The 26,096-nt window shown below is 42.5% G+C and overlaps 1 protein-coding gene across 1 annotated transcript in view; it reads left to right on the top strand.

Moving 5' to 3' along the window:
• Positions 1 to 26,096, top strand: part of tenm3 (teneurin transmembrane protein 3) — a 3,293,451-nt gene that overhangs the window by 302,350 nt on the left and 2,965,005 nt on the right. The gene's annotated exons all lie outside the window — the stretch shown is intronic.

Raw genomic sequence — 26,096 nt, 5'->3', positions numbered from 1 at the left:
ACGCCCTTCCTCCTACACCAGCTGTGCAGCCACGTGTTAAGCTGCGCCTGCTCCCTGTCCCTCGCCTTGCTATCTCGTGGCACCGGTAGTAAACTAGAGAACACTACTCCGTTCGTCCTGCTTTGCAGCTTCCATCCTAACTCCCTGAAATGACTTTTTATATCCTCAATCCTTTTTCTGGCTATATCATTAGTGCCAATATGTAACACGATTTCTGGCTGTTCGCCCTCCCCTTTTAGAACCTTATACACCCGATCGGAGACGTTCCAGACCCTGGCACCAGGGAGGTAACATACCTTCCGGGAATCCCGATCCTGACCACAAAATCTCCTGTCGATTCCCCTAACTATTGAGTCCCCTACCACTTTTCTATTCTGCCCCCTTCCCTTCTTTGCCACAGTGTCAGGCTCAGTGCCAGAGCACTGACTTTGTTATCTTGGATTCTCCAGCATCTGCAGTTCCCGTTATCTCTTATTGGCTAATTATTTAGTTTCAAGTCGGGGACAGGTTACTGATTTTGGCACCATTTCACCTGCAGTATTATTGGGGAAGCCAGGGTTACAGGTGCAGGAAGATAATAGGATTTGAGCTAATCAGTTTTTACATGCTCTCCCACCATTCTCTGTGACCAACATGTCCAGCAGAAGGTCATAAAATCCAGCCCTGGTGTTAATTTTGTCGGAACTGCAATTTCTACGTGTGAAGCCTTTTTTTGGCGTCTCTCACTCTCTCCCAAGACAAATGATAAGTTTTCTTTCTGTGAATGTCATTTTAAGCTTATTTACGTTCAGCCAGCAAGTGTGTTATATCTGTATTCAGGGCTAGCAATATGTTGACAGTACTCGTACATTAAATAGCAAAGTTTGAACCTCATGAAATGCCATTCATAAATAAATCAAATGAAATTTGAGGCATGAGATATATATATCGAACTCTGAGAAATTCAGCAGGGGTAGGTAATAGATCGTGAGAGGAATAATGCCCATTCAGAAGAGTGTGTAGTCACTGCCAATTATTCAGAGCCTGGTTGGAATGTGGAACTTGCTGCCATTGGAGCAGCTGAGACATGGATATGTTGAAGTGAAGCTAAAAAACTGCATCAAATGCAGCTCACATGCTGGCCATTTAGCTTAATTGATGCATGATTGGTAAGAGCTTCCTCGTCTGCTGCTTAACCTTCTCTTTCTTTCTCCGTTGTACACTTGCATCGCTTCTCCTTAAAGCCATCGACCCTCCCTGCCTCACCTGCAGGTTTTGATTCCCCATACTGATCACTGATCAATGTCAATTCAGACTGATCTCTGGCCCGAAACATCAACTTTCCGACTCCTCTGATGCTGCTTGGCCTGCGGTGTTCATCCAGCTCTACATCTTGTTATCTCAGATTTTCCAGCATCTGCAGTTCCTGCTATCTCTGATCTCTAAATTTATTTTGACTTTTCTGCGACTCCCTTATTTATGATCTCGAGATTTAGACTATGGCACAAGTGGAAAGCTTTATCTAATTCTGGTCAGCACTGCTGCCTCACAGCGCCAGGGACTTGGGTTTGATTCCACCCTCAGGTGACTGTCTGTGCGGAGTTTGCACATTCTCCCCATGTCTGTGTGGGTTTCCTCCGGGTGCTCCGGTTTCCCCCCACAGTCCAGAGATGCGCAGGCTAGGTGGAATGGCCATGCTAAACTACCAATAGTGCTCAGGAATGTGTAGATTACGTGGGTTTATAGGGGGACAAGTCTAGGTGGGATGTTCTGGGGTTCGGTGCGGATTTGTTGGACCAAAGGGCCTGTTTCCACACTTTAGGGATTCTATTCTATCCTATTCTACCCTTTCAAACACATTTCAGAATTTTAAGGATGCTGAGTGGTCACCTTTCACCTTTCCCTTTCCTGGGTAAAAGAGATACGGTCGCATGATTTGCTGCACTGCTGAAGCTTCTGGCCAATGAGGACCAGTCTGTCCTCTGCACATGGATATCTACTGCTCCTGAGCTTCCCTATATATATTGATCAAAGTCTCCCATTGCAGACACCAACAGTTCCTCTCCTGCCCAGGGCTGCTGAGCAGATTCCTGATCTCCAGCAGTCCTCTGAGTGCCAGCAGTCTGGGGTATCCCTTCATTGTCCAGCTTTTCAGATATTGTTCAATAGATTGTGTGCTTCCAAACCTTCTAAAGGACAGTGACACCTGTCAGTATCTGGGCTGATGAGGGGGCTAGGAAGCAGCCTTCTGATGTTTCCCCTGATTCCTTGTTAATCTTGTCCTCAGAGTTTGAGGAAGCAGTTTCTGATGGAACAAAACAAAGTTGCTGGAAATGCTCAGCAGGTCTGGCAGCATCTGTGAAGGAAAAGGCAGAGTTAATATTTTGGGTCTGGTGACCCTTCCTCAGTTTATAGTGGAGCAGACCATTTCTCTCTGAAGATGGGCCGAGCATCTATTGTTGGAAAGGTATTGGAATCAATAATTATAAAGGAAGTAACAGCAGAGCATATGGAAAATCATAACCTAATCATACAGAGTCAGGATGACTTCATGAAAAGGAAATCCTGTCTGACTAATTTATGAGAGATAATGGGAACTGCTGTGCTCCTGAAATGCTGCTTGGCCTGCTGTGTTCATCCAGCCTCACATTTTGTTGACTAATTTATGAGAGGTTTTCGAGGAACTTGCAAGAAGATGGGACAGATGGGAAACACAGTTGACCTGTTGTATTCGGGCAGAGTCTTTGTGCATACTTAAGGCTGAGAAAGATAGATTTGTGATCAATCAGGGAATCAAGAGTTATGGGGCCAGGGCAGAAATGTGGACATGAGGAATGTCAGATCAGTCATGATCCTATTGAATGGCAGAGCAGGCTCAAGAGGCCATACAGCTTGTGTTCCTATTTCTTATGGCTGTGAATATCCCACTGGTACCTGAAACTCAAAAGACAGAGAGAAGCTGGCCGTCAGAAGTGGTATGCAGCGAATGACACTGACAGCAAGATTACTGTGAAGGATGCAGGGGAATGAAGTGCAGCACTTAATCAGTTGCCATGACATGGATGTTTTGACATCCCGACAGGAGCAGCTTCATTTTTCTCCTACAAGGGCCATGACTTGCTTCTCATTAAGGCTGAAAAATCAAATATTGTGTGCCCCTCTAATCTGTCCATGCCCTTTCTGCCCTCGTGTGGCCGGTTTTCACCTGTAATGGGAGGAAGGAAGGGATTGAATAGGATGGGAGTAGGTGGCACAGCTGATAAAGATGTGGACAAGTTGGAGAGACATTCAGAATAAGGTTTTGTTTTTAAATTCATTCATAGAATATCGGTGTCACTGACTGGGCCAGCATCTACGGTTCACCTCTAATTATCTAAAGGCAGTTCAGTTAACCACATTGTTTTGGGTCTGGAGTTACATATAGGCCAGACAAGGTTAGGACGGCAATTTCCTTCCCGAAAGGATTTGATTGAACCAGACAGATATTTTTTCCCAACAATCATTGATGCATTATCATCATTAGGTTCTTAATTTCAGGTACGTTTTCCACTGAATTCAAATTCCACCATCTGCCATGACGGGGTTTGAACTTGGGCCATCAAAAATAAAATTACCTGGCTCTCTGCATTAACAGCCTTGCAATAATACCACCATTCTATCACCCCCACTAGTGACTGTGGAGGCAGTGAAGAGACCGTGTACTGTCATTAGGATGGTCAGTGGTAGGGACGTGAGAGTAGGTGAAGGACAATGTTGTAGGCAGTGGTGAGAGTGGTAAAGTGTGAGACTGGATGCGAGGTGGGTGAAGTAGCATAGGAGCATAGAATAAGTATGCTGTAACAGAGAGTAGTGTGACATTTATCCTGGCAAGGCGGCGAAGGTCATTGATCTTCTTTCTGCACTGCAGACCATTTCCCCTGTATTTAAAGTATTATGCAATATGTTTATTCTTCGAATCAAAATGTACCACTAGTCTCTATTGAAATTGATTTTGCAATTTAATGTCCTCCTTCACAGTTTATTAATACTGCCTTGAATCCTGTAATATTATTTCTTTGTTATTTATAGTTCCCAATGTAACATCATCTGTAGATTTTTCTTCTCACTCTGATTGTTTATGTAAAAGCACTGAAGTGAAAAAAGAATCAAGCAGTAAGTTATTGTCAAAGAATGCTCATGTGGTGGATAAGTCCTACCAGAGACTCACGTGGCAAATGTCTAGTTCTGTATAATAAGTTCTATTCAAAATTAGCAATGATATACATAACAACATAAAATTAAACAGCTAACATGTAGTAAAACCCTATGCTGCCATTTAAGATGGAGATGCCTGATGCACAAGCACTGAATGGGAAGTGCAATTCAAGCTTATTGCGTCATTACAAGGGAAGATCATTGTGGCTGTTTTCATATGAATTTAACATGTGATATTCTCCCCTTAATGTAACAATTAATGAGAGCCTAACAAACAAACATTTTTGGCAAGGAACTGTGAACAGATCTGACAGCATCTGTGAAGGAGAAAAGAGAGTTAACATTTTGGGTCCGGTGAATCTTCCTCAGAACTGTGGTAGGCAGAGATAGTATTTGGGTTGAAATAACCCACCAACGAGTCTAACCTTGGCACCTCCTTATTTCTTAAATCACAGATTTTCCATTTGATTATCCCTTTTTTTCAGAGGGAAGATAAACTTTTGCAATTCCCTTTTTCTTAGATGAGGCAGAATTTGTTTAGTATATCCAGGAGAGTTTCTTGAACCAATATGCTGATAGCCCAATGAGGGATGGGACTGTATTAGAGTCTTGTATTGGGAAATGATCCTGGTCAGGTGATCGAAGTTTCAGTGGGGAATTATTCTGGGAACAGTGATCATAATTCTATCAGTTTTTTTAGATAGTTATGGATAAGGATAAGACAGGTCCTCCGCCAAAAATGCTAAACTGGGGGAATGGCTAATTACAACATTATTAGACAGAAAGTGAAGCTATTAGATTGGGACATCGATTTGAGGATGAAACAAAATCTGACATGTGGGAGTTTTTGAAAGGCCAGTTATTCAGAGTTCAGTGCCAACATGTTTCAATGGGGATGAAAGATAAGAATGGCAAGATGGTAAGGGAGATTGAAAATTTCGTGAAGCAGAAAGGAAGCGCATGTAAGGGTTCAGAAACTGAAGTAATCAAGGGCATTGAGGAATATAACGGAAACCAAAAGGAACTTAAGCAAGAAACTACTGGGGATAGAAGGGGTCATGAAATGTCCTTGGCAAGTCGGATTAAAGAGTATCCTAAGTAATTTAGTGCGTATATGAGGAACAAAAGGATAGCTAGGGACAGGATGGATCCCCCAAGGAGAAAGGAGGGAATTTTATGTGAGGAGCCATGAGTAGAGGGTGAGGTCTTTAATGAGTACTTTGCATCGCTATTCACCAAGGAAAAAGACATGGATGATCATAAGATTAAGGAGGCCATGTTGATATTCTGAGGCATAACAATATTAAGCAGGAGAAAGAGCTGGGTTTTTTCAAAAACATTTAAGTAGAAAATTCTCCAGGGCCTGATTAGATTTATCCCAGGATACTGAGGGACGCAAGAGAGGAAATAACTGGGCCTTGACAGAAATTCTTGTATTCTATTTAGCTGGAGGCGAGGCCCCAGAAGACTGGGGAATCATTAACGTTGTTCCCTTGTTTAAAACGGCATCAGGAGTACTCAGGGAATTATAGGACAGTGACCTCTACATCAGCCAATGGGCAAGTATGAACAAAGATTCTTGAGGATGGGATTTTTACAAATTTTGATTAATTTTACTGTTATCATTTGTACCAAGCCACGGTGAAAAGTATTGTTTTGTGTGCGGTAAAGGCAGATTGTACCCTGGTAGAACAGAGTGCTGAATACAGTGTTGCAGCTGCAAAGAAGGTACAGACAGATATCAGAATTAGCATTTGAGAGACCCTTTCAAAAGTCTGATAATAATGGGGAAGAAAACATTCTTTAATTTATTTCAGATAACAAGGTGTAGAGCTGGATGAACACAGCAGGCCATGCAGCATCAGAGGACCAGGAAAACTGACGTTTCGGGCCTAGACCCTTCATCAACTTTCCTGCTCCTATGATGCTGCTTGGCCTGCTGCGTTTATCTAGCTCTACACCTTGTTATCTCAGATTCTCCAGCATCTGCAGTTCCGACTATCCATAATCTATTTGTGTGTGTTTTCAAACTCTTATATCTTCTACCTGAGCGAAGAGGGTAAAAAAGAGTATATCAAGGGTGGCAGGGGTCTTTGAATATGTTGATTGTATTCCCAAGACAGCAGGAAGTATTGATGGAGGCAGTGGATGGAAAGCAATGAAAGTGCGATGAACTGAACTGAGTTCATCACTCTGTTGTTTTCTATGGTCTTGGGGAGAACAGTTACCAAACCATAGTGATGCATCCAGATAGGATCTTTTCTATTGTGCATCTATAAAAATTGGTCAGAATCCATGTGGGCATGCCAACTTTGCTTAGGAAGTAGAGACATTGTTGTGCTTTCTTGACCATCGATCATCTCCACCCCAGCACCATTGATGCAGGCAGGGGTGTGTCCTCCACTCCACTTCCTGAAGTTAATGACCAGTTCCTTCATTTAGGTGACACTAATGGAGAGATTATTGTCTTTACATCATGCCGCTAAGCACACAGTCTCTTTCCTGTATTCTGTCTTGTTGTTGTTTGTGACCTGACATATAACAGCGGTGTTGTCAAAACTTGTAAATGAAAGTGGGGTGGAATTTGGCCACATAGTTATGACTGCCTAGGGAATAAGGTAGGGAGCTGAGTACACAGCCATAGGGGCATCAGTATCGAGTATTATGGTGGAAGAGGTGTTGTTACCTATTCTTACTGATTGCAGCCTATCAGTGAGGAAGTCAAGGATCCAGTTACAAAGGAGGGCGCTGAGATCCAGGTTTTAGAGTTGAGGCATGAGCTTGTTTGGAATTATGGTGTTAAAGGCAGAGCTATCGTTAATAAGTAGGAGCCTGACATAGGTATCCTTGTTATCCAGATGTTCCAGGGACGAGTGCAGGGCCAGGGAGATAGCACCTGCTGTGGATCTGTGCACCAGCAGATGAACTGCAAATGAATAAAGAAATTTTGGTAGACTGGAGTTGCTATGAGCCATGACTAACCTCTCGAAGCACTTCATAATTATGAATGTCAGAGTCACCAGGCAGTAGTCATTGAGGCATGCTGCCTGAGTTTCTTCAGCACCAGGATGATAGTGTTCTTGTTGAAGCAGGTGGGGACTTCGGGTCATAGCAAGGAGAGGTTAAAGAGGTCGCAGATACCCCTGGCTGCCTGTCTGCACAGGATCTGAGTGCTCATATGGGGACTCCGACTGGTCATAGGTTCACTCTCAAGAATGCTGATCTGATGTCTATCGTGGTGACCATAGGTACAGGTACGTCCTATAGGTGGGGTTGGTGGCATCCTTTCATTGACCTGCTGGCCAAACGGAGCATAAAATGTATTGAGCTCTTCAGGAAGGGATGTACTGTTGCCTGTGATTCTGTTTGACTTCGCTTTGTTGCCCCTTTTGTCATGTAAGTCTTGCCACATACGATTGGTGTCCATGTGGTTGGCCTGGGTCTCAAGCTTAATTTAGTATTGCCTTTTCTACGCACTTACTAATGAAGTCTGTAACGGTAGTGGCATACTCATTTAGGCTGGCCGCTCAGTTCTTGAATACTGGCTCCAGGCAGTCACACAGAAGCCTTTCCACTTCCTCTGACCAACACTGCGCTATTTTAAGACCATAAGACATACGAGTGTAAGTAAGGCCATTCGGCCCATCGAGTCCACTCCGCCATTTAAGTAATAGCTGATGGGTATTTCAACTCCACTTCCCTGCACTCCCTCCATAGCGCTTGATTCCTGTGGGATCAAAAATTTATTGATCTCAGCCTTGAAGGTATTGGGTAGGTATTGGCTTTTCTGTATTGGGTCCCCCGTGCTTCAATTTCTGCTTGTAAGCCTGGATGAGGAACACAGTTGTGATTCGAATTTCCAAAATGCTGATGGAGGATGCCATCTTTGATGGTTGTATAACAATGGTCAAGGCTGTTTGCACCTCCGGTGGGACAGGAGAATTGTTCATGGTATTTTGGAAGCATGTTCTTGAGGCTGGTCTGACTGATGTCACCGGCTACGATGACAAAGGCCTCAGGGTATTCTGTCTCAAGAGTGTATGAGTGTATACATCGCCCAGTGCACTCTTCACTTCCTCATGAAGTAGGATGCAAACCGCTGTCAGGACAGCAGTGGCAAATACAAGTGGCAGGTAGGGTGGGGTGGCACTTTACTGTCAGATATTCTAGATTCAGGAAGACGTAGCTCACCACTGTTGCCACATCTGAGTATTAGGAAGTGTTGATCCAGGGGCAGACCTCACTGTGGGGCTTTGCCTTGCTTGAGGCAATAACTAGTCCCTTTAGTGATCTGAGAAACTCTCAGGTTGTAGGGTACAATCAGATGTAGCAAGACTGAGCCATGTCTGTGTAAAACACTGCACACAGCAGTCTCTCAAATCAATAGACTGGACATTTTCCAGGAAAATGCTGGGGAAGGGGCATTTGAAACTCTGATGTTTCAGTCTCATCTGGAGTCCAGCACGTCTTCCATGTTTCCCAGATAGGTGGATACTTCTTGTTGATCCCGGCTGTGGGTGAGAAAAGTCTGAGAGGTAAAGGTGTGCTTCTGATGGGCTCCTGGGCAGTAGTTGCAACTTTGAGCATTCTGGAGAGTCTTGTGGCCCGTTCAGATGGGTCCCCTTGATGTTAAGACACCATAGGGTCAGACCTTGTTCCTGCTTTGGTCAGGCCTGTGTTCTGGGCTGCTATGATGTCAAGGTGATTGGGCCTACAAGAGGCTGAAAGGCCTCTGGATTTGTGGGCCCAGCATTGGCAAGGTAAGTAGTGCCTCTGACGGGCACTAGTCTTGTTCATAAGCACTTGCGGGGGGGGGGGGGTGGTCTTGCAGTTGGTCATTGGTCCTCACTGATGTCAGGTCACTATGGGGCCAGGTCTTGTTGCATCAGTTGGGCCACAGTTCCAGGTTTCCATGAGGAGATTGGGCTTGCAGTTCCAGCATCAGTATTCCAGCCTCGATTGTAAATTTTTAAGCCTGATGGTAGGTTTAGGAGATTTACTCGCCCTTGGAACAGGATGGACTCGTTAGCGATAGTCAGCATAGATTTATGTGGGGAAGTTTTGCCTCATAAACTTGATTGAATTTTTCGAGGAAATGAGAAAGATAATTGATGAGGGGAGGGCAGTGGATATTGTGCACATGGACTTAACTGAAGCATTTGACAAGGTCTCTTGTAGTAGGCTAGTCCAGAAGATGAAGGCATGTGGGATCCATACTGAGTTGGCAATTTGAATACAAAATTGGCTTTGTCATGGAAGTCAGAGAATAACATGAAGTCTGGGGTTGGCGGGGGTGGTGCTTTTCTGCCTGGAGGTTAGTGAATAGCAGTGTTCCACAAGGATCAGTGCTTGGACATCTGCTGTTTGGAATGTGCATAAATGATTTAGATGAAGATGTAGGTGGTCTGATTTGTAAGTTTACAGAGAACACAGAAATTAGTGGAGTTGTGTATAGTGAGAAAGGGCACAGCAGGAGATTGTCAGTTGGAAAAGTGGGCAGAGGTGGAGTTAAATTTGAACAAGTGTGACTTGATGTATTTTGGGAGGTCAAGTACCAGAAGGATATATGCAGTAAATATCAGGACTCTTAGGAGTATCGATATATAGAGGGATCTTGTGATCCAAGTCCATAACTCCATGAAAGAGGTAAAGCATGTGGATAATGTGGTAAAGAAGGTGTAGGGCATGCTTGCCTTAATTAGTCTGGGCATTAAATATAAAAGTTGGCAAGTCAAGCTAGAGTTGTATAACACTTCAGTAAGGCCACATTTGGATTATTGTATGCAGTTCTGGTTGCCATACTATTGGAAGGATATGGAGGCTTTGGAGTGTTTGCAACAGACGTTTACCAGAATGTTGTATCAGTGATAATGGGAACTGAAGATGCTGGAGAATCCAAGATAACAAAGTGTGGAGCTGGATGAACACAGCAGGCCAAGCAGCATCTCAGGACCACAAAAGCTGACGTTTCGGGCCTAGTCTCGGATGAAGGGTCTAGGCCCAAAACGTCAGCTTTTGTGCTGCTGAGATACTGCTTGGCCTGCTGTGTTCATCCAGCTCCACACTTTGTTATCTTTACTAGAATGTTGCCTGATTGGAGTGTTGTTGCTGTAAGAAGATGTTGAACAAACTTGCATTGTTTACAATTGAGCGTCGAAGGTTGAGGGAGGGACTGATAGCAGTACATAAAATTGAGACCATGAATAGACTGAATAGCCAGAGTCTTTCTCCTGGGGAGAAACGTCAAGTACTAGGGGGTATAGATGCAAGGCGAGAAGGGAAAAATTTAAAGGAGATGCATGAGGAAGTATTTTACACAGAGGTGGTAGATGTCAAGAACACACTGCCAGAGGAGCTGGTAGAAGTGGAGATGCCAAAGTGTGGGGCTGGAAGAACACAGCAGGCCAAGCAGCATCTTAGGAGCACAAAACCTGACGTTTCGGGCCTAGACCCTTCATCAGGAATGGGGGAGGAGAAGAGTGTTCTGTAATAAATAGGGAGTGAGGGCGAGGCGTTTTGAAGATGGATAGAGGAGAAAATAGGTGGAGAGGAGACAGACAACTTAAAGGGGCAGGGATGGAGCCAGTAAAAGTGAGTGTAGCTGGGGAGGTAGGGAGGAGATAAGTCAGTCCAGGGAGGACGCATAGGTCAAGGGGCCGGGACGAGGTTAGTAGGCAGGAAATGGGGGTGCCCACTTAAGGTGGGAGGAATGGATAGATGAGAGGAAGAACAGGTTAGGGAGACAGGGATGAGCTGGGCTGGTTTTGGGATACAGTAGGGGGAGGGGAGATTTTGAAGCTTGTGAAATCCACATTGATACCATTGGGCTGCAGGGTTCCCAAGCAGAATATGAGTTGCTGTTCCTGCAACCTTTGGGTAGCATCATTGTGGCACTGCAGGAGGTCCAGAATGGACATGTCATCTGAGGAATGGGAGGGGGAGTTGAAATGGTTCATGACTGGGAGGTGCAGCTGTTTATTGCGAACTGAGAATAGGTGTTCTGCAAAGCGGTTCCCAGGCCTCCACTTGGTTTCCCCGATGTAGAGGAGGCCGCAACAGGTACAGTGGATGGAGTGTACCACATTAGCAGATGTTCACGTTGATTGATGAGGGAAAGGCTATAGATGTCATATACATGGACTTCAATAAGGTGTTTGATATGGTTTCCCATGGCAGGCTAATGGAGAAAGTGAAGTTGCATGGGGTCCAGGGTGTGCAAACTAGATGGATAAAAAAAAATACTGGCTAGATAACAGGAGACAGAGAGTAGCAGTGGAAGGGGGTTTCTCAAATTGGAGACCTGTGACCAGTGGTGTTCCACAGATATCTGTGCTGGGACCACTGTTGTTTGTGATATACATAAATGATTTGGAGGATGGTGTAGATTGTCTGATTAGCAAGTTTGCAGATGACACGAAGATTGATGGAGTAGCAGATAGAGAAGGGGACTGTCAGACATTACAGCAGAATATAGATAGATTGGAGAGGTGGGCAGATAAATGGCAGATGGAGTTCAATCCGGGCAAATGTGAGGTGATGCATTTTGGAAGATCCAATTCAAGAACGAACTAGACAGAGGATCTCAATCGATGCAGGCTTGGAGGGCTGAAGGGCCTGTTCCTGTGCTGTAATTTTCTTTGTTCTTTGTTCTTCGTTCTCTGCTTGATGTAGAAAGTCTTCTTGAGGCCGGGGTGGAGGCAGATGTAGCACTTCCAACTGTTGCAGGGAAAAATGCTGGGTATAGTGGTGCTGGAGGGGAGTGTGGAGCGGACAAGGGAGTCACAGAGAGAGTGGTTCCTCCAGGAAGCTGACAGGGGTGGGGAGGTAAAAACATCTTTGGTAGTGGGGTCGGATTGCAGATGTCAGAAGTGTCGAAGGATGATGCATTCAATCCGGAGGTTGGTGGGGTGGTATGTGAGGACAAGGGGGATTCTCTTTTGCTTGTTATTGCCAGGACGGGATGTGAGGGATGAGTTGCAGGAAATGCGGGAGACACAGCTGCGGATGTTCTCCACCACTGCGGGGGGATGTTGTGGTCCATGAAAAACAAGGACATCTGAGATGTACGGGATTGGAATGCGTCATCCTGTGAGCAGATGCAGTGGAGGCAAAGGAATTGGGAATAGGGGATGGCATTTTTGCAGGAAGGTTCGTGGGAGGAGGTGCATTCTAGAGATAATGGGAACTGCAGATGTTGGAGAATCCAAGTTAACAAAGTGTGGAGCTGGATGAACACAGCAGGCCAAGCAGCATCTCAGGAGCACAAAAGCTGACATTTCAGGCTTAGACCCTTCATCGGAGAGGGGGATAGGGAGAGGGTCCTTGAATAAATAGGGAGAGAGGGGGAGGCGGACCGAAGATGGAGAGAAAAGAAGATAGTTGGAGAGGAGAGTATAGGTGGGGAGGTAGGGAGCGGATAGGTCTGTCCAGGGAAGACGGACAGGTCAAGGAGGTGGGATGAGGTTAGTAGGTAGGAAAAGGAGGTGCGGCTTGAGGTGGGAGGAAGGGATGGGTGAGAGGAAGAACAGGTTAGGGAAGCGGAGACAGGCTGGGCTGGTTTTGGAATGCAGTGGGGGGAGGGGATGAGCTAGACTGGTTGTGTGAGGTGGTGGGGGGAGGGGACGAGCTGGGCTGGTTTTGGGATGCGGTGGGGGAAGGGGAGATTTTGAAGCTGGTGAAATCCACATTGATACCATTGGGCTGCAGTGTTCCCAAGCGGAATATGAGTTGCTGTTCCTGCAACCTTCGGGTGGCATCCTTGTGGCACTGCAGGAGGCCCATGATGGACATGTCATCTAAAGAATGGGAGCGGGAGTGGAAATGGTTTGCGACTGGGAGGTGCAGTTGTTTATTGCGAACCGAGCGGAGGTGTTCTGCAAAGCGGTCCCCAAGCCTCCGCTTAGTTTCCCCAATGTAGAGGAAGCCACACCGGGTACAGTGGATACAGTATAGCACATTGGCAGATGTGCAGGTGAACCTCTGCTTAATATGGAAATTCATCTTGGGGCCTGGGGTAGGGGTGAGGGAGGAGGTGTGGGGGCAAGTGTAGCACTTCCTGCAGTTGCAGGGGAAGGTGCCAGGTGTGGTGGGGTTGGAGGGGAGTGTGGAGCAAACAAGGGAGTCACAGAGAGAGTGGTGTCTCTGGAAGGCAGACAAGGGTGGGGATGGAAAAATGTCTTGGGTGATGGCGTCAGATTATTCTAGGTAGCTGTGGGAGTCGGTGGGCTTGAAATGGATATTGGTTTCTAGGTGATTGCCCGAGATGGATACTGAGAGGTCCAGGAAGGTGAGGGAGGTGTTAGAAATAGTCCAGGTGAACTTAAGGTTGGGGTGGAAGGTGTTGGTGAAGTAGATGAACTGTTCAAACTTCTCGTGGGCGCACGAGGCGGCACCGACACAGTCATCAATGTATTGGAGGAAGGGGTGGGGTTTAGGGCCAGTGTAGGTGCAGAATAGGGATTGTTCCACATAACCTACAAAGAATTTAGGAAGCATTTAGGCACATGCACAGGCAGGCAATAGAGGGATACAGGCTATGCAGACAGTCAGGATTAGTTTAGATAGCATCAGGTGGCTGGCACGGATATTATGGGCCGCAGGACCTGTTCCTGTGTTGTACTGATCTATGTTTTATATTCTATGTTCTCTGCAAAAGTAGCTCCTTTGTTCATCTGCAGTATCTGTCTTGTCTATCTGCCTGTCTCACTGCATCTTTAAAAAAGTCCCTCTACTACAAGTTACTGTGTATAGGTGTGAAAGCTATCACTTGATTTTAAGACTAGGTTTCTGTTTGAGTTTCATCCCCATAGCAACCAAACCACAGAGCAATGTCTCTGAGCTTGGGTGTTTCTGGAACCTTTAGTTTTATCTTTAAGCGGAAATGATTTTTTTCTTTCAAAAACTAACATCACGATAAAGCTGTATCAGAGATAGTGGGAACGGCAGATGCTGGAGAATCCAAGATAACAAAGTGTGGAGCTGGATGAACACAGCAGGCCAAGCAGCATCTCAGGAGCACAAAAGCTGACGCTTCGGGCCTAGACCCTTCATCAGAGAGAGGTTGGGGAGAGGGTTCTGGAATAAATAGGGAGAGAGAGGGAGGCGGACCGAAGATGGAGAGTAAAGAAGATAGGTGGAGAGGATTGCAAGAGAGATGCCTAAACTGAAGAAGTTACCCTCCAGACCAACATCAGGGAATCTCTCTCCCACTGCAACTCTCTTGCAATCTTCTCCACCTATCTTCTTTTCTCTCCATCTTCGGTCCGCCTCCCCCTCTCTCCCTATTTATTCCAGAACCCTCTCCACAACCCCTCTCTGATGAAGGGTCTAGGCCCGAAACGTCAGCTTTTGTGCTCCTGAGATGCTGCTTGGCCTGCTGTGTTCATCCAGCCCCATACTTTGTTATCACTGTAAAGCCTGGGGTTTGTGCCACTATTACTGCAATCCTTCTTGATAATCTTCTATTTCTCTGCAAAACTCTTGTCAGAAGAATTTCCAGTCCTTAAAAATATTTTTATTTTTAATTATTGTTCTAAAGAAATTGTCATATATTATGTATTCCAGTTTCATGACGAGCAGTAGATTATCGTACTTTTGTCTTTTGTTATGTTTAAACATATGAAGGCAGTTACCTTTTCAAGAGACAGTAGGAACTGCAGATGCTGGAGAATCTGAGATAATAAGGTGTCGGGCTGGATGAACACAGCAGGCCAAGGAGCATCAGTGCAGCAGGAAAGCTGATGTTTCGGGCCTAGAACATTCTTCAGAAATGAGAGAGAAGAAGGGGTTTCTGAAATAAATAGGGAAAGACGGGGAGGTGAATTGAAGATGGATAGAGAAGAAGATAGGTGGATAGGAGACAGACAAGTTAAAGAGGCGGAGATGCAGCCAGTAAAAGTGAGCGTTGGTGGGGAGTTAGGGAGGGGATAGGTCAGTCCAGGGAGGACGGACAGGTCAAAGAGGCGGGATGAGGCTACTAGGTAGGAGATGGATGTGCAACTTGAGGTGGGAGGAGGGGGTAGGTGAGAGGAAGGACATGTTTGGGAGGCTGGGCTAGTTCTGGAATGTGGTTGGGGGAGGGGAGATTTTGAAGCTTGTGAAGTCCACATTGATACATTGGGTTGCAGGGTTCCTAAGCGAAATATAAGGTGCTGTTCCTGCAACATTCAGTTGGCAACATTGTGGCACTGTAGGAGGCCCAGAATGGACATGTAATCTGACGAATGGGAGGGGGAGTTGAAATGGTTCACGACTGGAAGGAGCAGTTGCCTCTGGACCCCATGAAGCCTCATGGTATCCGGTCTAAAAATGGATAAGGAAACCTCCAGTTTGTTGTCATGTCCCACACCACCAGGGATGTGACATTTCTATTGATGTGCCTGGACCTGCACCAGATGAAACTGTTACTGCTGGTTTAGCTATTGCAGATCAGATTCAGGATGCTCTGCGAATGTTTCTGATGCCTCAAATAGATCATTTAATATTTAGGATCAAACAGTGGAAGACTTGTCAGAATGTGAACGGCAGAAATCAAGCCAGGACACACCTCAGACCCAGTGGAGCCAAGTACAGGGCTCCTTTATAGCCTGTACAAGGTGCTGCAGGACTTAACCGCAACAGGATTCTAATGGTACCTGAATTTTGAATGTATTTTGAAGAAAACATTCATGTCAATTACTCTGATTGTTATGTATGAGTTGTAAGTGCTCATTTTCACTGCAATTAAGCAATAAATGCCTATGGTTTGTGAATGCTTTGCATGACTAGCCTATAAACTCTGTTCTGAATGGGTAATCTGTGCACCCAATGTTATTCAGACACAAGAGCTAAGTGTTCATTATTGCTATCCGCTGGCATGGAACCTCTTCCACCCTCTGTGTGTGTTCCTGCATGCCAGCACAAAGTGTTGCTTAGAAAATAGCATGCCGTTTGTGCAAATCAGAGAGCTGATGAAACAAGAAATAGCACCATTTCCTGGCTTCTGCCCACTTGAAACCCATTAAGACGAGACTGATCTGCAATGAAAAAGCGAGAGGCTTACATTCACCTTAAACTGCAATGTTTAAGGCGACTAAGCATATAACATCATACATTTTCCTGATTCCAAAAATCATGTTTTCTGTACAGACTCGGCATTTAAGTCAATCCAGCTTTTGATCCATGAGTTGCTGCAATTGCATCAGTGGATGGTCTTAAATTTTAACAAACAAATACCTGTTTCATCGCATGAGTCTTCTAACTAGAGAAAAGAGATCAAGCAAGCTGAGTTGCAAGGATGCACAAAAGTTTAAGACATGCCCATCCCTTCCTGTGCTTAGTGCACATGACCAATCTAAAATTTTGTCCACTCATCCCTGCAAGTCATTCACTTTTACGCTTGGCACATAAGTTGGTTCCCACTTTTGAAAGGATTTCCTGAGGCTTCAAAGGGCAATCTATATTCTGCCATCTGGAGTATATAAAGCTTATACAACCACTTGACACTCAAAGTTTCTTAAAGCTATTGCATTTCTCAAGTGTGCTCTCTGTTGTCATGTGGGAAACACAGTAAATTCCCACAAATTACACATTGAAAATGAGTGGATTAACTGCAGATGTGAGATTGATTAATAAATAAAACTGGCGAGAGCACTCGGGATAAATCTTCTGCTTTGCTTCATCCGTTTTTATCATGCGATCTTGTATATTCAAATGTGTAGGCAGCTGAGAACCTCCATTTCAGGTTTCATTTGAAATATGGTGTCTCCAAGAGCTGCACTGAAGTATCAGCCTTGACTTTGTGCTGAAACCCTCAAATTAGGCTTAAATTTAAGACCTGGTGACTCACATACACTGTGAGCCAACAGAACTGGAAATACACACAGATCATCAGCTACATTAAATTTGATTGTATTGAAGCAAGCGTGCGCTATCCATCCTAAACAGTTGTGCCAAGAGTTACATTATACAGGTAATATGACAACAGACTGGCAGATAAAGATACACATTTCCTTTATTAATACTGTCAGGAATTGGTGTATCCAAACACTGATAGTGACTTCAAACTGTGGAGACAGTGTAAGGCAGGGAAAATTTCATCAGCTGGCTGTTATTACTTATTTAGTATTTGCAGAATTTTGCGAGACAGAAATTGCTAAATGAATTTCTGAAATTTTGGAGGAAGCTTTTTTTGTTTTATAAATAGCAAATATTGATTGGACTGATACTTGGTGTTGTTATGCTTGGCACAAAGTAGGTTCCCATTTTTGAAAGGAAGGTAGTTTATTTTATACAAGTTATGTTTTGAAATCTAAACTTTAATTGCCTATTTATACAGAAATCAAGTCAAGTAAATAGAAGACCAGTTAGACTCTTTGGGCAGGGCAGAGATTTCAGCAGTTTAAGTGTCCCTCCCCAAACTGAAAAAAATGAATAATTGTTTTGAGCCATTGTTTGAAGAATGAGAGCATAAACAAAAGCATCTGACAAGAAAGGAAAATAAATTATTTCAAAGACCTACAAACATGCAATATTGCACAATTTTCAGAAAGTGTAAGAGAGTTGCAGACAATAAGGAATGCAGATACTGGAAGGTAGAGTTTATGGCTGTAAGGCTGGAAAAGCACAGCAGTTCGGACAACATCAGAGGACCGGGAAAGTCAACATTTTGGGCCGAAACCCAATGTTGGCTTCTCTGCTCCTCTGATGCTACCTAACCTACTGTGCTTTCCAGCCTCACACCGAGAGACTATGAGCAATTGTAATTTCAGTGAAACAGTTAAAGCTTTGCTAAGATGATGAGTCAGACTGAAGGCATAAAGCAAAATAAGAATTCACATACAGGATTGGCGGTGGGGGTGCTGTTAGGGATGGTGGTAAGCAGTTAGCTTGCAATTAATTTTGCACTTTTGAAGCATGTTGTTTTTCCACAAGCATATTTCTTCAGTTTTCAGTTCTGACAAAGGCAGTCACATCAAAAATTGACATTCTATCCCTGCAAATAATGACTCTAAATTTACAAAATATTTTTTGCTTCTGAGTTTGGATTTTCAGCTGCCCAAGTTGATTTATTGTTTAATTGCAGTGAAGATGAACATTTATGATGACTATGTATGAGACTTAAGTGGCGTAGAATTTTTCCAGAAATGCATAGTACTACTGTTGGACCAAAAGAGGAACACCAGAATCTAGCATCACCTTTGTAATTTTGTTTCACCCTGTAAAAATAGTATACATTACATGTGTTTTTTAAATTAAATTTGGCATTTCATAAAGATGTAGAAAATTACATTTTGATAGACAGTTAAGCTTTTTTACAACTAGCTTTTGACAGTGTACTGAGAGGGCTCCTGAACAAACAATGCTCTGTTAGTGGCAATTCATCCCATTGTACATAATCACTCATGCCATCAAAATTGTTGCATTTGTTGTAGAATTATAGTAGCTTGATGCCGTAAGTCTCTTCAGTTTTCTTGCTGCTGCATGTTACACGATTGTACATTATGTTAAATGTTTCGGGCTGAACATTGTCTACAGTGGCTACACCACCAGCTTTGTGATGAATTTTATTGGCTAACATGGAACGTTATAACTGCAGTGACCAAAACAATTGAAATAATTACTCGCATACAGGCCCACTTCTAAATGTTATGGTGCAATTAAAACCCTTGCTTCTACTTGTATTCTTTGCCATTAAGTTTACATTTCCCAGTTAATCAAATGCTGCCTTTATGAAAGTAGCACCTTAGTTGGTGGCACTCCTCAATTTGAGTCATAAGGTTCCAAATACAACTTCCATTCTAGGATGTGAGCACAAAAGACATTCCCATTCATAAGAAAAAAACAAATTTATGCAAATGCAAAACAATCTAGAAAGATTTTAACATAAAAAAAACAAAGAGAAAGGTTCAACCCCTTTCCCGGAAATAATTTTTTTCCCAGTCACTCAACCCCAGGGAAGTATAACTTTGAGCTTCACCGAAAGACAACTTTCTCCATTCTTTCCAGACCTTCTCAAAAGTCAGCTTCAACCTGTGAGACTCTTGTCAGCTGTGATGGCATGAAGACTTGTTTTCCATTCTGATTGCTTGGAAATTTCTATCAACTTAAAAAAAACCCCTACTTTTTCTGGAATAACTTCTGTTCTTCTGAAATGGATCCACTAATAACCCCAACCATCTGTTGCCATGAAGATAATAAAATTCAACTCTGTAGACATTAAGAAAAATAACTTCCCAAGTAGCAGATCAAGGCATTTAACTTAAGTCCCAAGCCTTGTTCAAAAATATATCCTTAGTTCCCCGCTCAAAATGACTTTCTGACCCTTATTTGAAAAGAAAACACATCACCCTTTCATAGCACTGTCAACTAAAAAACATTTATTCACTTGTTTCAAATTGAAGTTCCCCACAAATAATCATTGTGCCTGTGCTTTGGACACTTTGACCAGTTTTATTAAAAACACTTCACCAAGCACTCTTGTTGTTAGGGCAAAGAAAGGAACTCAAAGTTCAGTTTGCAGTTCAACTCTATTTTTTTCCTATTAAAATCGCCGTGTGAGCATTTCCCAATTTCCCACAATATTTAATCTCTATCTCTGAGAAAGAATATTAATGATCCATTTGAGCTAAGTCATCGGAATCTCTTATCTCTCCAATTGTATTGCTGGTTCCCTCCACAAAGGTGGGTCTTGCAGGTCAGGGTGGATCTTGTCTCTCACTCTCTTTGTTTTTTGTCCTTCTGTCTGTCTCTTTCCATGTCTCTTCCTCTCCCTCTCTCTCCCTCTTTCTCCAGGTGGTTTGGAGATCCATTGCTATACCAGGTCTAGCCTTGACTGAGGGAGTGGTGTCCTGGTGTGTGTTGTTAGGTAACCCACCGACCACTCCCCCAACCCCACACCAACGCCAATTCCTGATCTTCCTGAATATTCTTTAGCCTTTGAGTGTTTTGAAGAAATGACACAGGATATTGATGAAGGATATGTGCTAAATTCTGGCCAATGGGACTAGATTAGTTTAGGACATTTGGTCGGCAAGGATGATTGGACCGAAGGGTCAATTTCTGTGATGTACATTTCTTTGACTGTATAATGTGAAGGGTTCTATAATGTGCTGTCATATTCTAGTCTACACAGACCCCTCAGTATTCTGTAAGTTTCAGTCAGAGCCTCCTCATCATTCTAAACTCCATCCAATATGGAGAGAGTATTCGCCCGCTCCTCATATGAGAAATCCTTCATCTCCAGGATCATTCTTACACACCTCCTCTAGATCATCTCCAACACCAGCAAATCCTTTCCTAGATACAGGGCCCAAACCCCTCTCAATTTTCAATGTGTGGTCTGACCAGAATCTTACACAGCCTCAGCAGTGTATCCCTGCTCTTGTATTCTAACCCTCGTAAAATGAATGCTAACATTGCATTCACCTTCCGAAATGCCAACTGAACCTTGAGACAATCCTGAACTGGACTCCCAAGTGCATTTGTGCCTCAGATTTTTGAAGCTTTTCCCCATTTTGAAAACTGTCTACGCTTCTTCTTTCTACTCAAATGCTTCCCAACCCAACATGACTCTGAGACCAAACTTCCATTCTACCCAGCTTCTGCCCAAGCCATGTGCAATCTTTCTCACCTACTTACCTATCACGCTATCACCTTACTCAGAGCTACTTCACCAAACCTATCCCTTTACATACCTATATTCTCATGGTGATTGTTGCTCCTTGGAGGATTTGAGACAATGTGTTTATTTATCTTTTTAAAATGAGAAGCCGCATGGTAGCCAAGAACTGATAAAATCCATATCGAAAGAAAAGTCATGGAAGGTGTGTAATTGAGAAATTCTGAGCTCTTAATCACACAAGGATTCATGAAAATAACAATAAAAATGTATTAATGTCAGTTCTCTCATTAAGTATATTATTAAATAACAGCAAGTCATTATAGCTGCATTTATGGCGCACAATCTTTTCAAGGAACTTCTTCTGTCCTGTAATTTTAAACTAAATTCTCATACAGTCCTTTCAATCAGTGATGATATTATCAATTCTAAGCATTATGTGCAAATGGTTCATATGGTATAGTTCTTTTATGTTACTGCGGGTAATTATATTTTGTCAATTTCTTGTAGAATTCATACAAATAAATTATTTTCATAAAGAGCTTCCTTTTATCTGTGGGTTGATAGAACAATGCATTAAATAATTTATGGAGCAAAATATCTCTTTTGGCTGTATCAATTATTGATTTCAAAAAAGCTCTAATTATTTATCACTAAGAAAGCCATGCTTTCACTGCTGTTCCCAAGGTCAAAACAGTGCTCTTATGTCAGTGTGCACTAAAAACCATCAAATGGTGAGGTGCATTTCACTGTAACGTTTTGACAGCTGAAATTGTTAGCATCAGCTTGGAATTTTATTTTGAAAGTGCCTGGAGACTCTGAATTGCCAGTGAGTTCATGATCCATAGCAAGCACCACATAGTTTACTTGCTTTCAACCAAAATGGATCAGCAGGACATGACTGCCCACTTAAAAGGTGACTAGCTAATCTCCGGAAACTAATAATTGGTATTCTATTGCCTTGTAAGAAGCTGACACATTGGTCTCAACATAAGTAGAAATGCACAGAAGGAATAGAGAGGAGGAGTTTTGTGGTTGAAAGGAAAATCCAGAATCTTAATTTTTCCTCAGGCCATGTTGAATTTAATGGCAGGCCTTGATTTACAATTTTGGACCTGATTAAGAGGCTGAGAGACTGATGAGAAGATCAGCTTTTAGCACCAGGCCATAATAGAGGGGAAGGATGGAGGGCTGGGGTATCACATGGGCTGTCAATGGATGGGAGATCTTCCAAGGGTCTTGGTCAATATTTCTCTCTTGACCCTAAACACCTAAACATGAGATGATCTGGTTATTAGCGTATTGCATCAGCAACAATACAGGCAAACACATTTCTGCAATTGTAACAGTAACTACACTTTAGAGAGCTTGAATTGGCAAAATAAAACACGTTGGGCTGTCTTGAGGATCAAAGGTGGTGCAATGCAAATGTCTTTCTAGCTTTCTATGCAGGTAAATAGCACTTTTTAAATGAATCAACATGTGCTAATTTTATTGTACACGCCTTGTTCATCCAATATTATTCACTTTCAAATATATTTGTTTTGAGGAAAAAATACGCAATGTTATCTTCAGCATTCCAATAAAATAAACTCAGTGAAACAATAGTAGGGTACTGAGTGAAGGTGTTTGATGAAAGAACCAAAGGCAACATGACATAACCTTTTGCACAGTGAAGTATTATAATTAGACAGGCAGTGGTTGTGTATTGGATGAAGGTAGATTCAATCATGGCTTTCAAAAGGGAATTGGATAAACATCTGAAAGAAAAATTAGTTGCAGGGCCGCGGAGAAATATTATAACCAGCTAAACAGCTCCTGAAAATTGCCAGTCCAGGTTCAATCGGCCAAATGGGCTTGCTATCTTCTCTAACTATTTCACAGTTCACTGCTATGATCCTGTAAAGTTTATCATGTGGTTGCATTGTATATTCATTTTCTGTTATTTCATCTTAATTCTGGAAACCCAATTACAGCAATGGGTCATTTTCAACTACAGCATGTTTCCTGATGATTCCACAATGTTCAGCACCATCCATAACTGTTCAGATACTGGAGCAGTCTGTGTCCGTACGCAGCAAAAAATGGACAGAATTCCGACTCCGACTTGAAGTGGCAAGCTATATTTCCACCGTGCAAATGTCGAACAATGATTATCCCTAAATATAAAGTTTCTAACAACTTACCCTTGACATTCAGTGGTTGTTACGTCATTGAATTACCTGGTCTGGACAAATGTGACTTCAGACCCACAGCACCGTGAATGACTCTTAGCTGAGGATAGGCAAGAAACACTGGCTTGGCCAGCAATGACCACTACTCGTGAATTTTACCAAAAATCTCCACTTGTTCATCCTTCCAGCAGAAGAGCTTGTTATCGCTTGAAAATAGTTTTTAGCCAAGAGCCCATTGTTGCTAATTGATCTGAATATACTGGATAGAAGAGAATTGATCTGAAGTGACATATAGTTAAAGACTGTAAAGGGTAAAATACAATTGACTAATTACAGAAATCTAAACAAGCTATTTTTTTAAGTTGCTAATGGCCAATATGTTCTGAACGAAATGGAATTCCTGATTGAATAAAATCTTTGGAGAAACACGCAGCGTCTTGTGAATTCCTAAACCTCATTGATGTAATATAACTTAATGCCTCTGAATGGCTGTTTTACATAAAAAACTGCTGAGAAGTGTTAAAATATTAGCCTCCGGTCAATTTAAAAGAAAGATGTTTTCGTAGATATTGTCTGTGCCATTTCATATTCATAAGTGATGTGTGGTCGTATGTATCACTCAGTCTGAGGCAAGCAGCACAATTATGCCTTTTCTGTCACCTCCTTTTAATGAAGAATATTTACTATTTGATTACACATGGGTGCAGTTAGGAGGTCTTTTATCTAAACAGGATGTGGATGATTGTGTAAAATTCAGGTTGTTAACGGAGCCACTGTTGTTTGTATTGAATATCAGGTGGTGTATCCAAAGAAACACCACGTCATTTTTAAAATTCAACATCATTTGTTTCTCAAGTTAAAATTCTCTCTTTTGTCTTAAATTGAAGTGTTCCATGTAAGAATGTGAAATTACTACTTACAAAAACACATATTATTTCTCAAGCATAAATCCATTTTGGGTATTTTTGTTACACCGAATTTTAATCTGTATATGTTTCATTCTGACCCTTTTTGTGCAACTATTTGTTTTTTTTTGCCTGCTGTTCTTTCAGAATGAGGTGTATGTAGTCAGGGCTATGAGAACATAAATTACACAGTTCCTGATCTCAAATCCTTGGTTGTAAACTGAAATACCCTCCATGTGAATTGTGTTAGAATATGCTACCTATCAAGTAAGCTCAAGACTTTTGAATGGGGCAAGAAATAATTATAGGCTATACTAACTGCTTTCATTTTTTGTTTCTTTGGCTGAAAAATCATGATTAATGAGTTGATTATGTGACAATATAGGCTTGAAGTCATTTTAGGTGGCTTCAGATGACTGGCAGAGTATGGGGAAATAATTGGGAACTCATTGCTTTAAATAAAATCTCCATTTGGTTTGATGCCACATTGGGTGGAATACTTTTATCCATTCAATCTACATCTTAAAATTGTTGGCACGTCAGTGCACGAGTCTATAGCAATTTTGCATCCTCTTCATCCTGTATGTTTTCACCAAGCTACTGCATTCACTTAATTAAGTGAACAGAAGATTGTACTCCTACAATGGCAAACCCGAGCCTTGAATTTTAATGATGTGATGCTGAGAAGTTTACTCAAGCCTGTTACAGAGTCTTTCAAACTGCAGTATAATTGTGATAACTATGCACATTTGCAAGACACTATATCACAAACATAAACATATCAGTGGTGAGTACATGGCTGAAATTTCAGGAAATAATGCTGTACTATTGATTCCGTTATCTTGCTCACTACCAAGGATCTCCGGCCCAGGAATATAGCTTCATAACACCTCAAACACACAAAATAAAACTTGTTGGAAAAACTCAGCATGTCTGAGAGCATCTGTAGAGAGAAACTGAATTAATGAATCTTTTCATGAAAAGTTACTTTTCGGAGCTCATTAATCCTTCTACAGAAACATTAAAAACAGAAAGAAATGCAGATGTGTAAACAGGAACGAAAACAGAAGCTGCTGGAAAAGCTCAGCATGTCTTGGATGTGAGTTTGCTCGCTGAGCTGGAAGGTTAGTTTTCAGACGTTTCGTCACCATTCTAGGTAACATCATCAGTGAGCCTCCGACGAAGCGATGGTGTTATGTCCCGCTTTCTATTTATCTGGTTAGGTTTCCTTGGGTTTGGTGATGTCATTTCCTGCATTGGTGATGTCATTTCCTGTTCTTTTTCTCAGGGGGTGGTAGATTGGCTCCAAGTCAATGTGTTTGTTGATGGAGTTCCGGTTGGAATGCCATGCTTCTAGGAATTCTCGTGCATGTCTCTGTTTGGCTTGTCCTAGGATGGATGTGTTGTCCCAATCAAAGTGGTGTCCTTCCTTATCTGTATATAAGGATACGAGTGATAGTGGGTCATGTCGTTTTGTGGCTAGTTGATGTTCATGTATCCTGGTGGCTAGCTTCCTGCCAGTTTGTCCAATGGAGCGTTTGTCACAGTTCTTGCAAGGTATTTTGTAGATGGCGTTCGTTTTATTTGTTGTCTGTATAGGGTCTTTTAAGCTCATTAGCTGCTGTTTTAGTTCAGCATGTCTGGCAGCATCTATGAAAAGAAAGTCAGAGTTAATGTTTCAGGTCTGGTAACCTGCAGAAGGGTCACCGGACCCAAAACGTTAATTTTGTGTTTTCCTTCACAAATGCTGCCAGACCTGCTGAGCTTTTCCAGCAGCTTCTGTTTCTGTTACAGAAATATTAACACTGTTTTCTCTCCCCGGCTATCAGACGTGCTGATTTTATCCAGCACTTTTGTTTTTTTTTGTGTGTTTCAGATCTCCAGCATCCAGAGTCCTTAGTTTTATTCATAAAATCTAAACCCTGCTTCTTGGTTGTTTGCTGGCACCAGTTGAATAAAATGATCTTTTATATGAACAAGAGACTGGAGGCTTTTGTAAATTTTACTCAAAAATGAAACGGCACATCTAGATTTCTCTTTACAGAAAAAAATCATCTCTTCTGTGTTACCAACTTGGAAAAAAAGAAGTTGTGTTCTTGCCCTCTAGTAATGAATTTTTTTACAGTTTATGTGATAACATTACAACTTAGTCAGACTATACAAGCTTTGCCCAAGTGCAGATTGGCACTTACAGTATAGGACTGCTGAACAAAACATTGCCTCAGATTTGCTTGTTTTTATAAATGT

This window comes from Stegostoma tigrinum, chromosome 3 (assembly GCF_030684315.1).
Source record: "Stegostoma tigrinum isolate sSteTig4 chromosome 3, sSteTig4.hap1, whole genome shotgun sequence".
NCBI lineage: Eukaryota > Metazoa > Chordata > Chondrichthyes > Orectolobiformes > Stegostomatidae > Stegostoma > Stegostoma tigrinum.
Note: the sequence above shows the minus strand (reverse complement) of the source record. Positions and strands in the feature narration are given on the sequence as shown.